Source organism: Salmo salar, chromosome 09, assembly GCF_965601325.2.
Source record: "Salmo salar chromosome 09, fSalSal1, whole genome shotgun sequence".
Lineage (NCBI taxonomy): Eukaryota > Metazoa > Chordata > Actinopteri > Salmoniformes > Salmonidae > Salmo > Salmo salar.
The window spans coordinates 33311734-33324658 of record NC_138299.1 but is presented as its reverse complement, the minus strand read 5'-3'; the positions used below and the strand labels follow the sequence as shown (position 1 = coordinate 33324658).

Below are 12925 nucleotides of genomic sequence, written 5' to 3'. Positions count from 1 at the left end.
ATGTGTCATTTGCCTGCAGCTCCACTATCTCACTCTCTAGTCCAGCACGGTCAGGACAGAGGGCTGTGATGACTGGGGTCAGAGATGACACTGGCACATGAAAGAGGTTCTCAATGAAGTTGAAAAACTGCTTGTACTCCATGATACCATTGAATCTTGACTCAAACTTCAACTCTTCCAACACACGCACAAATACATCAGAGCTAAATGTTGCAGTATGTCTGGGTTGGATGTGGTGACTGCTCTGAGTTTTGGGAAATGAACAAACTGTCTGTCAGGTATGAACAGTGTGGTGACTTTTTTTGAAATGCTGTGACCAGACGCAGCATTTTACACTGAATTTTAGCTTTCCCTTAGAGCTGGAGATTCACCGTGTTCAGGTGGCAGGTGATGTCAATTAAAAAAAGCCAGCTATAATTTCCATTGTGGATCATCCAGCTCTGGCTCCTCTCTCCCCTTGCTTGCAAAAATTCACGGATTTGACGACTTGCTGCATCACATTCTAAGTCACAGTCTGAGTTTAGCTTCCTGATGAATGATACAATGAAACGTGACACATTTGGTAATATCCTCTCTTTCTCATCAGGCCTATGAGTCCCTTCTCCTTCCCTCGCATGTTTGGGGTGCCGTCAGTGCACACAGATGCCAGATTTGACCATGTCACGCCCTGGCCATAGAGAGGTTTTTTATTCTCTATTTTGGGTAGGCCAGGGTGTGACTAGGGTGGGCATTCTATGTTCCCTTTTCTATGTTCTTTATTTTCTATGTTTTGGCTGGGTATGGTTCTCAATCAGGGACAGCTGTCTATCATTGTCTCTGATTGGGAACCATACTTAGGTAGCCCTTTTCCCTCCTTGTGTTATGGGAAGTTGACTTTGTTTATGGCACATAGCCTTTAGCTTCACGGTTTGTTGGGTAGTGTTTATTGTTTTGTTCGGTGTCTTTTCTAATAAAAATAATATGTACACTCACCATGCTGCACCTTGGTCCTCTCCTTTCAACTGACGTGACAGAACTTCCCACCACCAACGGACCAAGCAGCGTGGTAAAAAGGAGTCATGGACATGGGAGGAGATCCTAGATGGTAAGGGTCCATGGAGCCAGGCTGGGGAGTACCAGCGCCCGAAGGAGGAGCTGGAGGAAGCTAAGAGGGAACGACGGAGGTATGAGGCATTATATCCTCCATTTCAGGAGATGAAGAGGCAGCCCCCAAAATGTTTTGGCGGAGTAAGGCGATAGACCTGAGCCAACTCCCCGTGCTTACCGGAAGCAGCGTGGTACTGTTCAGGCACCGTGTTATGCGGTGAAGCGCACGGTGTCTCCAGTACGCGCTCATAGCCTGGAGCGCTATATGCCAGCCCCCTGCAAGTGCCATGCGAGAGTGGGCATCCAGCCAGGGCGGATTGTGCCAGCTCAGCGCGTCTGGTCTCCAGTGCGACGTTTTGGCCCAGGGTATCCTGCGCTGGCTCTGCGTACTGTGTCTCCGGGGCGCCGGGAGGGCTCAGTTCGTCCTATGCCTGCGCTCTGCCCATGCTGGGCGAAAGTGGGCATTGAGCCTGGAAGTGTGGTGTCAAGCCTACGCACCAGATCTCCAGTGCTCCCCCACAGCCCGGTCTATCCTGTGCCTCCTCCATGGACCAGGCCTCCAGTAGGTCTCCCCAGCCTGGTGAGTCCTGTTCCTGCTCCTCGCACCAGCCCTGTGGTGCGTGTTACTAGTCTGGCGCCTCCAAAGCCAGTCCCACGCATCAGGCCTCCAGTGCGCCTGCCCAGTCCAGTACGTCCTGTTCCTGCTACTCGCACTAGCCCTGTGGTGCGTGTTACTAGTCTGGCGCCTCCAAAGCCAGCCCCACGCATCAGGCCTCCAGTGCGCATTCCCCATCCAGAGCTTCCGGCGACAGTCCCCCGTCCAGAGTTTCCGGCGACAGTTCCCCGTCCAGAGCTTCCGGCGACAGTTCCCCGTCTGGCGCTTCCGGCGACAGTTTACAGTCCGGAGCCGACAGAGACGCCCTCCAGTCCGGAGCCGCCAGAGTCGCCCTCCAGTCCGGAGCCGCCAGAGTCGCCCTCCAGTCCGGAGCCGCCAGAGTCGCCCTCCAGTCCGGAGCCGCCAGAGTCGCCCTCCAGTCCGGAGCCGCCAGAGTCGCCCTCCAGTCCGGAGCCGCCAGAGTCGCCGCCCAGTCCGGAGCCGCCAGAGTCGCCGCCCAGTCCGGAGCTGCCAGAGTCGGTGCCCGGTCCTGGGTCGGCGGCGAGGGTCCCCGCTCCAGAGGTGCCACCTAAGTGGGCCGTACCAGATGTGGAGCGGGGTCTGCGTCCCTCACTGGAGCCGCCACCATGGAGAAAAGCCCACCCAGACCCTCCCCTATAGGTTCAGGTTTTGCGGCCGGAGTCCGCACCTTTGGGGGGGTACTGTCATGCCCTGGCCATAGAGAGGTTTTTTATTCTCTATTTTGGGTAGGCCAGGGTGTGAATTCTATGTTCCTTTTTCTATGTTCTTTATTTTCTATGTTTTGGCCGGGTATGGTTCTCAATCAGGGACAGCTGTCTATCGTTGTCTCTGATTGGGAACCATACTTAGGTAGCCCTTTTCCCTCCTTGTGTGGTGGGAAGTTGACTTTGTTTATGGCACATAGCCTTTAGCTTCACGGTTTGTTGGGTAGTGTTTATTGTTTTGTTCGGGGTCTTTTCTAATAAAAATAATATGTACGCTCACCACGCTGCACCTTGGTCCTCTCCTTTCAACCAACGTGACAGACCAGTCAATATTATTATCAGCAAAAAAAGTAACAAGGGCTTTCAGAATATCCTCTCTTCGTGTTTGTCCCTGAAGGTGCAGTAAGCATAAGTTCCTCTCTGAACGACTCGTTTTGAGGGAAGTGGACCCAAACACATAATTGGGCAATGTCACTTACATCAGTGCTTTCGTCAAGCACAATACTAAAAACAAGGCACCACGGATATGTCAGTAATCAGTTGCTAACCGATGTCCTCGCTGATGTCTTCTATGTGTCTTGTTATGATCAAGTCTGAGAGTTGCAGTCCCTTAATTTGCTTTAAAAGTGCTTCCGTGTTTGTAAAATCAGCTTACAATATTTTGGCTGAGGCCAAAAAACATTCTTTGACAATCTCTACGTCTGTGATGGCCTTCTTGTTTCTCTCGAGTATCCATGCAATCTCATATGTTGCCTCTGTCATTTTCTATGCAACACTGCTAGATCTGTCCATCATTTGTTGTTGTCCTTCGAGCTGTCTTGAGTTGCGATATTTTGTTGTTTCTGAGGTTGCTTTGAGGTGGATATGTTTTGTCAAAGTGGGCATGGTGTGACTGGAAATGTTGCTCTAAATTTGCTCGTTTAAAACAATTGACTGTCTTCTGGCAAATTAGACAAAGTGAGCTAGTCCCATCATGCAGTACAAAAAAATACTTGTCTGTCCATTTCTCTTGGAACTATCTGTGTTCTTCTTGAATCGACCGTATCCTTCTCTTAGCCACCGGAGCCACGTTAGCTAGCTGCATTTCCCCGGCGCCATCTTCCGGATTTTCCTGGTTCTCCAGTGGTTGTTAGTTCATACTGTAGCTGTCACGTTGTTCTGCAGCTCTTCCCCCTCATTTTCATTGTCAATAGATTTAGGTTTCTTTTTCACAATAAATCGATCCATGTCAACCAGACTGCAAAATTAGCTAGTAGCAAACTGATATGTGTCAGTCGCTGTAGCTGAGCAGTCGCGTTCTATTTCAGCAAACGTTCTATTTCAGCCTTTCTGTTCAACAGCTGAACTATACTGCCATCTATCTGCCGTCCAGAGAACAATAGATATATTCAATGAAGTGATTCAGGCCTGCATTAAACACCTTGAATTGAAACTGTATCATTGTTGCCAGTGGTACTCATTGCGTGGCCCGCATGCGGCCTGCGGGCCACGCAATGAGTACCACTGGTGTAGGCCAACAGCTAAACACAGAAGAATTTGTTCAATGTCAATTATTTAGTGTAAAACATTAGTAACTTGAATTAGTTTCATTGGTTACTATAAAGTTTGTGATTTTAGCTATTATTCTTCCATTCCATAAAACCAAACTTTCCTTTTCCTTATAAGTCAATATAATTGGTTGTGCTGATGAAAAGTAATATATTGAAATGGGAAAGAAGGGTCATGAAAGCTAGTGATGGGAAAGGTCCTCTCTGTGACCTTCATCACACTCTAGTTCTGGCAGCAGCAGCAGTTCTGCCGGAAGCGGTGTTCTACCCCACAATGGTTCAGGTTGAGTAGTTCCAGCTGTCTCTCTCTCTTTCTCCCCCTCTCCTCGTATCCTCTCTCTCGCTCTCTCCCTCCCTACAGTGGGACAGATAGATCTCCTCTGATCAGGGCTGAGGTTATCATGGTCATAGTATAGCAAATTTCTCTGTGTGCACAGTGGTATCTAGTTACTGTTAAGACAACGATAGGTAGAGATGATACAATTGGCTAACAATGGGCTAGCAAAGGAAGGCTTTAACCTTGACTGCGCTCTCTCTCTCCCTCTCCCTCTGACATCATTAACGCTTGTGAATGGATGCTTGCACGTCTTTTTATGTGGCACAACGTTGTTTTCTCTGGCTTGGCATTACTGAATGAGCCAGCCCGCTTTTAAAATGCATGTTTACATTTATTTTATCATAGTACTGTATTTGGTTGAATAGCAACCTCCTTTAGTAATATCCTCTCCTAACAAACGAAAATGTTGGAATGTTCTGTCGGGAGGCTAAATTATAAGAGGGTTCTCAGGAACAACATTTGGTTCTGGATTGCCGAGATTAGTTTAGAATCAATGTGGATAATTGAAGTCATGCTACAGCAGCATTCAACTGAACAGTATAAACCCCTTCAGCCTCCCAGCAGGCCTCAGCTCAGCAGAGGGAGCCTGGCAGGCTGGGGAGAGGAGAGGGAAGGAGTGGAGGAGGAGGAGAAGGGAGGGGCTCACTGTGACATGGCGTGTAAGTCAGACAGACACACACACACACCTGCTATGTCTAGGTCGGACTCAATCAGAGGCATGCCTGCCTGTCTGCTTTGCGCAAGATCAGTCAGTCACTGTTCAATAATTCATTGGTCAGAGATAATGGTGGCCAGTCAGTCCTTCTTCCTGCTCTGACATGGGCCATTTTGGAATCATTCTGATTGGATACCCATGCTCGCTGTACTGTAAAGCTCTAAAAATAAACAGTATAGCTGCTATTGGTATGTCCTGTACATACAGGGTAAATATTAATGTTGCATGTTTGGACATGTTTTAGTAAATACCAGGGTTGGGGTACATTCCTTTTTAATTCCAGTCAATTCAGGGTGTACACTGAAATTCTAACTCTCTTCAATGCTCTTCAATGAGGACATTTGGAATTGCGTTTACTTTCTGAAATTGAAATGGAATTGACCCCAACCCTGGTAAATACTTACTTTACCAAACTATTGACCAGAACCAGACAAATCTGACTCAAATAGTAGATAGGCTATCTACTCACTTGAGACCCAATTTACATACTCATAATTTGTATTGTGTATACATATGTTTTTATTACTCCTCTATACTCCTTCTGTTGTTTATGTATCCTGACAGAATGTCACCAGGCTCTCATTTCATTGCCCCGAAGTCTTATCTTTACTGTATTCATCTCAATCAATAGTTTGTTAACCCCTGAACTCATCAATTAATCACCCCTGTCCTATAGGCTAGTATCCAGCTGTTATTATGCTAATGTATCCTGGCACACATCACGTGATTAACCTAACCTAGTCAAGCCAAACCAAGCTGTACTGAGCTGGCCTGGTTTCACATCCACCACACAGATGTAGGATCTTAATTTTATCACTCTTTTATTGCTGAGAATTTTCCTTCAAAGCATGAAATGCAAACTTGTAGTGTATTTGAGGCAAGTCTTCTAAAAATCTCCATTAATTATAATGCACATAATAATTCACTCCAACAGGGTTGGACTGAAAACCTAGAGGAGGGCAGCTCTCCAGGAACAGGGTTGGACTGAAAACCTAGAGGAGGGCAGCTCTCCAGGAACAGGGTTGGACTGAAAACCTAGAGGAGGGCATCTCTCCAGGAACAGGGTTGGACTGAAATCCTAGAGGAGGGCAGCTCTCAAGGAACAGGTTTGGACTGAAAACCTACAGGAGGGAGTAGCTTTCCAGAAACAGGGTTGGAGTGAACCTAGAGAAGGGAGTAGCTTTCAAGGAATAGGGTTGGAGTGAACCTAGAGGAGGGAGTAGCTTTCCAGAAACAGGGTTGGAGTGAACCTAGAGAAGGGAGTAGCTTTCAAGGAATAGGGTTGGAGTGAACCTAGAGGAGGGAGTAGCTTTCCAGAAACAGGGTTGGAGTGAACCTAGAGGAGGGAGTAGCTTTCCAGAAACAGGGTTGGAGTGAACCTAGAGGAGGGAGTAGCTTTCCAGAAACAGGGTTGGAGTGAACCAAGAGGAGGGAGTAGCTTTCCAGGAACAGGGTTGGAGTGAACCTAGAGGAGGGAGAAGCTTTCCAGAAACAGGGTTGGAGTGAACCAAGAGGAGGGAGTAGCTTTCCAGGAACAGGGTTGGAGTGAACCTAGAGGAGGGAGAAGCTTTCCAGGAACAGGGTTGGAGTGAACCAAGAGGAGGGAGTAGCTTTCCAGAAACAGGGTTGGAGTGAACCAAGAGGAGGGAGTAGCTTTCCAGGAACAGGGTTGGAGTGAACCTAGAGGAGGGAGAAGCTTTCCAGAAACAGGGTTGGAGTGAACCTAGAGGAGGGTAGCTCTCCGGGAACAGGGTTGTAGAGCACTGCTCTATACAGTGCGAAAGGAAAAACAACAAATGTGTTACTCATGTACTGCAGAGGGATACAATAAAAACATGTTCTCAGTACAGGCACATTTAGTATTGAAAACAAACTACCCTTATAACTGATAAATAGCATGCAGCTATTGCATGACAGGGCAAAATTTGTCAAATATATTTTATTCAGTTGTATGAGGTCATTATGAAACAAATCATGAAACGGCTACTACCATCACCAATAAGGGTACTTGGGTAAACAACAGACATATCATACAAGGATTCAAGGCAAGTGCTGCGTTTATGAGATAAATAGAGCCAACCTCAACCAATCTGCTCAATGAACTCCATTCCAAACAAGTGTTTCTTTCCTGTGAGATCTAAAGCAACAATAATAACAGAAAGCTTCAAAGAGGATTCTGGGGCTGAGCGCGAGAGAGAGAGAGAATCCGCATCTCATCCTCCTCCTCACCTGAGACACCACCAACACACACACACACACCTCCCCACTTAATTCCCATCCCGTCGTGAACAGGGGTGGGGAAAGAGGTGGGGTTTAGGACACAGGGGACGCGCTCCAGTAATGGTTCCTGAATCTGACACCACACCTCCAAAACACATCATACAGTCCTGGACCGGGCTGTAACATAAGGAAACTCGAGAGACTGCAGCTAATACTGTAGGCACAACAGGTTAGCTAGGCTAATAATAACATACAGTGCCAGGCCATAACATGGACATTGGATAACATATTACAAAGACTGCAGCACATGGCCAAGGCACAACAGGCTAGCTTGGCTAATAATAACATAAAGGCCTAGCAAGGATACTGAGCCAAGACCCATCCTAATCCCATAATGTCATAATGAAAAGGACAGATTTCGTGGCTGTGCTGGATGTTGTTGGATGATGGATGATGTTAAGGAGGTCCAGACTACATCCCAAATGGCACCCTGTTCCCTATTTAGTGCAGTACTTCTGACACTGAGGGAGGCTAGCCAGGCCAAAGCAATGATGAAGAAGATATTAAGGTGTGCCCTCCCCACCTGCTCAGCATTTACTGGGAAGAAACATTCAGACAAACCTTTTTCTTCCCTTTCAGGGTGGGATTAAAAAGCAGCTATGTAGGAGGAGAGGAAAGGGTGGGATGAAAGTATTGTGCGGCCGGGGGTATTAACTAACTAACACTCACTGGGCCTTTTGTTTCGTCATGCTCATGCAAAAGGAAGGGAACTACCCGACACATCCTAGACCTAGAGAGATGGGTGGAGAACATGGCAATCACATCCCATAAAAGGAGCAACAGCTAACGGTGGTAGCAGCATATAGCTACAGGCTATGGCTGGTAAAAAGAGGTAATGATCCAGCTATTGTCCATCCCAGCTGGGGGCTAGGACTGGGGCGTTTGTGTATGCGGCAGGCAGACCCTTAGCTCTGCAGGCCGCCAGGCCCCTTTAGCAAAGCTGCCTCTCTCTCTCATTCTAATGGTGTTAGCATCAAACAGCCCATTAAATCAGCCTGCTTGAGAGGATTACACACACCCTCCCCACTGCCTGCTTGTAAAACACATAACTAACGCAACACAACAGTCAAACACTGAGAGCACAGAAAACCCAGCACCTACCTACCATATCCCTTTTCGCGTCCACATCATTTTCCTTTTACGGAGTGTTGACGGAGACTGTGCAGCAGCGCGACATGAAGTGATAGAAGGAGGTGCTTGATGTTACCCACTGCTGAGCTGTTAGCTCCTGCTTCCTCTCGACCAGCCCTGCGTGGATGATAATGATGATGATGCGGCGCCTGTTAGGAGAACGGCCCTGCCCGTTGCCTTGGAAACTACAAAGTGATGGAGAGGTGGTGCTGCGTGGCGATTGGTCCCGCCCCCCCAATGAGGGGCTCCCTTGCTGGGACTGGGAGGGTCATGGCTCGAAGGGATCCATCTTTTGTCGGAATTGACCTTTCGTAGCAGGTTTAAGAGAATTTACGCAGCAGGTTAGGAGAATAAACGTGGCAGGTTAGGAAAGGAGTTAGGGTTAGCTAAAATGCAAAAAATACAGAAAGAAGCTGGATCCCATCTAGACATGACCGGTGGGAGGTGCTGTTGCTGTAGATGAGAGAGCCAGGGCAGGCTAAGCAATGAAAAGAGCTTGGATGTAGAGAAAGTGATCTCTGCTAAAAACAACAACCTATTAAATACTCCAATGGATCATTTATTTGAATAAATGCAGTGGTTAAAATCAGGACATGAACAAAAAGTATAAAACAAGGCAAAAAAGTTAAAAGCATAAAATCTAGCAAATTTACTCTTGCTTTCCACTCCAAACTGCCTCTCTTCCCAAACACATATACACCTGCATTCAATCAACTCAAATTGGTGGGAGGGGCTTAGCATACACAATTGAGTACCACAGTATTAGTCATAATACCGATAAAACCTAGCGGTAAAACACAAAAATGGTTCCAATAGTTTTTACGGCATTCATTTTTCCATAGGGGATTTTAGAACTTACTCATATAAGGCCTGTGTTTCGCGTAGGCTTACCCTGGTGTGATGTTGATCATGCGCAAATCTCGCTTGGACAAGCTAACTTTTATCAATATATTTGCCTGTAATTACCCCCCCCCAAAAAAAGAAAGAAAAAGAAATACTAGTTAACTGTTAATGTGGCTATCAAAACTGCACATCCTGTCGCAAGTTTTGACATCATCGCTCAAGTCACAGTTTGGGGAAAACCTCCACATTTCTCCATACAAACTGATCGACAAGTAGTAAGTATATATTATAGTCTTTTTTGTTTTTCATGTAAATAATTGATATTGTGTGTATTCTTGTTTAGCGTTTTCAAATGACCTAGCTAGCTATCTTAGCATGTTTTAATTACCCCAAAAAAATTTATTAGCCTGGCCTTTTGTAGCTAACTTAGGTCTCTGCGTCAATCAGAAGCAAGTATGGCTCTGTGCTATTGTAATGGAAATTATATGATTAAAGGTTTGACTAAATTATTTCACTCAGAAACCATATAACCTGTTGAAATGTATTAGGTAATTATAAGGCTATAATAATATGTTAAAAACTATAATCGAATACTGTGTGTGAGTAGATGGGTTAAGACTAAGACACTGTTACCACTTCAAAATGAGCAGGGCAGAGTTGATAAGACGACCTTGGGAAAGGAACAGGAGAAGAAGCCTCCCTAAGTTAGGGAGAGAAACAACGGCCTGGGAACGGCTTAGTTGGCAGGAGATTAGAAGACAGGTGGCAAGGTTGATAAGGAATGTATGTGTACTGTGGAAAAATACAGCCGCCTAAAGCGGGGTGGAGTTCTCTACTGATGTAAGTGTGTGTGTGTGTTAATATAAAAGGCTTTGTACATTGTAAGGATTTTCAGAGCTCTCAAAAATAAAGGTTTTGACCCTTGTAGGCTGGCTATCCGTCTGCTTCATTTAACCAGAATCTTACACAGTCTGGGGGGGGCAGACTGACTAGTTTCATTGAAGTTCGGTTTAAGAACATTGATAACTTAATTCACGTAACAGCTATGGATTGTAACCAGTACCCCAAGAAGCACACGTGCATTTTATCGTTTTCCAACCTCTGTAAGCGAGAGGCGTCGCTGGAGATGTGCGATAAGGTAAACCCTGTTTGCTAGCTGCTAACAAGCTATTTTGATTAGGTCAAAGATATGTGGTTAGCTAGATGCTTATGAAAATGTGCAAGATAACCACCGACTGTAGATGTGTACAGTGCACTTTACCTACCTTACAGCTAACATTGTACCATATCTCACCGTGGTGTAGGCGGACTTTCCCGACAGGCGGTGGGTGATATGCTAGTGAATGTGTCTAAATATCCCTGCCCCGGTGGACATGTTCCATTCCTACATGTCAGTCTCTTTCAGATGATACCCCTATCACTGTTGGTCCTTCTCAGTGACCTCATGGCTGAGGGTTTTAACTTTCCTTTTGAAATAGAATCAGAAGTACAGCGGTATAGCTCATCGCAATACTTCACATCTACAGGCAAATAGTACCCTAGACTGTCCTGATCATCTAGTTCAGCAACCAGATAATTCCTCCATCCCAGCAGAAATAGGATTTGAGATGTTTTTGTATTTATTAGGGATCCCCATTAACTGCTGCCTAAGGCACTTACATATCAAACAAAATATAAAACGGTACATCCTGTAACATTATTACTCCACTACAAATCTACAGTACAAAATGTATAATACCACCATACAACAATATTACAATGTACGTGTGTGTAGAGTGTGTGTGCTAGCGCTTGTGTGCGTATGCGTGTGTCTGTACGTGTGTCTCTTCACAGTCCCCATTGTTCCATAAGGTGTATTTTTACCTGGTTTTGAAATCTGATTCTACTGCTTGCATCAGTTACGTGATGTGGAATAGAGTTCCATGTAATCATGGGTCTATGTAGTACTGTGCGCCTCCCATACTCTGTACTTGGGGATTGTGAAGAGACCTCTGGTGGCATGACTTGTGGGGTATGCATGGGTGTCCGAGCTGTGTGCTAATAGTTTAAACAAACAGCTCGGTACATTCAGCTTGTCAACTCTTCTTATAAGTAGTGATGAAGTCAATCGCTCTTCTACTTTGAGCCATGAGAGATTGACGTGCATATTGTTAGGTTCTAGTTCTCAGAGTAAAAACTCTACGGACACTATGAAAGCTCAAACCAAGTTTATTCTTCTAGAGATCAATACAGCTGCATTAGACGAAGAAATATTCACACAAGCACTGATATTTAACCCTTTGTCCTATGCTGAGTCTCCTCCTACACATCTGAACAAACATTGTATCTCTATTGCTAGGCAGGAAACTAAGTGATACTGGCCATAATGTTTTCTTTCTCCTTTAACGTGACCTGACCTGATCTCAACCACCTTCATCTCTAATCCATGGCTCTCTCCCTTTATCAATGCCTGCCACATGTGTTCGCTTTCCCTACATTCCAAGCTTAACCATGAACCTCTGGTGTAGCCCCTCGGCTATGACACCCCTCAGGTCTTTATTACAACTAATGATTAATAACATTTAAAGTTCAGAAATCCAAACCTATCAGTCCCCCCTTTTGAACAATTGACATCATAATGTTCAACATTACATAAACTTAAAATTACTTATAAATTGAGAAACAATGATAATAAAACATGAACACAAAAAATAAACGTGATTAACATTCACCGTGAGGTTTGCAAACTCGGAGACTTATGGCCTCTGTTCTATGATCACAACATACACAATCTTATTTCCATTTCTCATAGAACACTGATGAGCCGTTGACTTCTTCCATTTCAACTTTCTCCTTCTGGTTCCTAAGAGTGATAGCACAAGACTTTAAAAGCAACGAGAAACACAAAACATAACAGTATTAACAATGTGGTAAGATACGCATAATTATATTTGCATTAAAACCCAAAGTCTGATAGCATGACAATTCCCACTCTCTCTTTGCATGACTCTATGCCTCCAACATACTTTTCTACTGAGTTTGGCAAAAATGAAAGCCCTAAAAAGCCTCCTTATGCTCTCTCCCAGTCTTCCCCTTTCCGGCCACAGGTTCTGAGAGGTGTTCCCAAGTCATGTCATTTTCACTTTGTTCCCCATCTCCTCCATTGCCACCTGACAGGCACGTCACCTGATAGGCAAGTGCGTAGCCCTAATCACTGCTACACTACATTTCACATCAATTCCTTCAGAATGTTGTCCAGAGTACAATTACCCCAACATCTGTCCTTTTATAGGACGCATTAACCAATTAAGCAACCAACCCAACTATGGCAGTTAAAGTGGCTCCGAGGCCCAACCATCTGCATGTCTACAGTGGAATTTAGTAATTTTTTTCCTCTCTTTATCTCTGCTTCCTCTGTCATGGCATCTTCAAGCTAACCCATTAAACAGCTGGATCTCACTTCACATGAGAAGTTTGCACCCACCGCAGAGAGACGTGACAATCTTTACCGCTGCAGGTGCTGTAAGGAGTACTGTGTGAGGACCAGACCAACGCTGTCCCAACGCCCCCGCCTGGTGTATCTTGACGTACACTCAATCTTCAGAATTCAGCCTGTGCCCTTGGTTATCTCCTGCTCCTCATATGCCTCATGTGTGCTGCAATGCA

The 12925-nt window shown here is 45.5% G+C and overlaps 1 protein-coding gene across 1 annotated transcript in view; it reads right to left on the bottom strand.

The window, feature by feature from the left end:
* LOC106611224 (A-kinase anchor protein 6) overlaps positions 1–8553 on the bottom strand; it is a 286291-nt gene extending 277738 nt beyond the window's left edge. The window contains exon 1 of the mRNA XM_082955490.1: positions 8412–8553. The gene's annotated coding sequence lies outside the window, so the exon portion shown is untranslated. The remainder of the gene's footprint in view (positions 1–8411) is intronic.
* Positions 8554–12925: the final 4372 nt, after the last annotated feature.